Consider the following 1960-nt stretch of genomic DNA (forward strand, 5'->3'; position numbering starts at 1 on the left):
GAGCAAGTGGATCAGAACCACAGGAACAGACCACGACAAAATAAGCTCAAACAATTTTCTTCCCCACAGGGGCAGTTAGAAAAAAAAATCTTTTCTCAACCTCATATGTACATAAAAAAGGTTTCATTAAAAAAACTAAAACCCAGTAAAAAAAAAAATGCTCATAAAATGTCCTCAAAGTCCAAGGTGGGATGGTCCTCTGTGCTTCTCTGTTAAAGATCTCTTAAGCAGTTTGATACCCACCAGTCCATTCCAGCAGTCTCTCTATTGTCCTGATGCCTCTCTGTAATCCAGGTAGAAAAAAATTAAAAAGAAAAAATAAGTAGGTCCTCTGGATGGGTTCTTCTTTACTAAAGAAGAAACCATCCAGAGGACCTACAGTACTTATTTTTCATTTTGAGTCTCTCTCTTGGTTCCACCACACCGCAGCCCCACCGTGGTCCACAACATGCATCTCTCACTTGCCAACGGGCTCCCTCACGGTCCTGCAAACACAAACGGACCCTGGCCAGAAGGGTTGTCCGCCAAGCCAACCAAGCTTCTCTGCTGCCCTCCCAACGAGACTAAATCCTGCAGACGTCAGTGGAAAAAACGATACTCACAGATGCGGGCAGAGGTTCATCTCTGCCCCGCTATCAAGCTGTTGCRTTGTTTTTCCAATGATTGCCATTCCTGCTGCAGGACTGGGACCACAACACCGCGCCGTGTGAGCTGCCTTCATCTTGGCAAAACAATCKRCTCTTCTCTCCCACCTGGCTCTTGYATGCTCTCTCTTTTTTCTTCTCCTCAATCGGAGTCCTCCACAGCCTTTTCTGTCCTCTGCTTTTCCAGCAGGTGCGGGAAACAGCTAATGAGCGACTTYGGGCACGCCCACACTTCACAGGTGACTGTCACCAAACAATTWGTCCATTTCCAGAGGGTCCACAGTAGATTAAAACATGCAAAATACTCAAGAGAAAACATGCAAGCAATARAATCCATAAAAACATGCACAAAAGAGACCAAAACAACATATACATAATCACATGATCAAAAAACAAGTTTCCACTGTGTGACATGTACATATTGTAAATAAACACAATACACTTTGTTTTTTGTACTGAACAGGTGTCTGTTGTGTGTGTGTGTTTAACAAAGTACCCATACACAACACTACTCGAATATAGATTTCTGATCTAGCTATCCTTATTATATGTCCTATCTTGATAATATTTAGGATACATGTGTTATACAAAGAAGCTCCGAAAATAAGCAGCAAAAGCAGGATAGAAAAAGAAAGGCTGAAGAGAGAGGGGGAAATGCGTATGCCTTCACTGAGAGCAGAAAACAACAACAATAACAACAACAACAATAACAACAACAAAGACAACACAATGATGATGCTCATTAAAGCTTGGAACTCCACACACACCAGACATTTTGAATTGAGAAAGATTCCTGGATGGGGAATGACATTGTCTTCAACTCTAGAATAGAAGTCCAGTTGTTTTGTTTTCTAATTATTTTTGAACTTTCAGAGTAAAAGCTTCTTCCTCATTGAACATTCTTTCAGTCCATGTTGGTTAAAAACTCACTGTGGACAATGACTCTGACCAGCTGTTCTTTAGCTTTGGGTTTTAGAGGTGATAYGCAGTTTTCACAACAAATCATGTTTATTTCATAATCTCATCTTCTTCATGTTACATGTTTCTTACATGTTTTTTACTTGTTTATAGTTTAGATGAAGGCGGCACAGTGGCTCACCTTTCTGAGTAGTTTGCGTGCTCTCTCTTTGCATGCGTGGGTTCTCTCTGGGTACTCCGGCTTCCTCCCACAGACCAAAAACATGACTGTTAGGTAGGTTAATTGATAACGCTAAATTGTCCCTAGGTGTGAGTGAGAGAATGTTGTTTGTCTCGTTTGTCTATGTGTGGCCCTGTGATGGACTTGCGACCTGTCCAGGGTGTACCCCGCCCCTCGC

The 1960-nt window shown here is 42.1% G+C and overlaps 1 long non-coding RNA gene across 1 annotated transcript; it reads right to left on the reverse strand.

The window, feature by feature from the left end:
- Positions 1 to 43: 43 nt before the first annotated feature.
- On the reverse strand, positions 44 to 808 carry LOC106527400 (uncharacterized). The gene is made up of 2 exons (XR_001311387.1): positions 380 to 808; positions 44 to 283 (listed from the first exon to the last, which is right to left on the reverse strand). It is a non-coding gene; the product is annotated as an uncharacterized LOC106527400 (long non-coding RNA).
- Between the last annotated feature and the right edge of the window lie 1152 nt (positions 809 to 1960).

The sequence above is a fragment of the Austrofundulus limnaeus genome, unplaced genomic scaffold (assembly GCF_001266775.1).
Source record: "Austrofundulus limnaeus strain Quisiro unplaced genomic scaffold, Austrofundulus_limnaeus-1.0 Scaffold322, whole genome shotgun sequence".
In the NCBI taxonomy this organism is placed as follows: domain Eukaryota; kingdom Metazoa; phylum Chordata; class Actinopteri; order Cyprinodontiformes; family Rivulidae; genus Austrofundulus; species Austrofundulus limnaeus.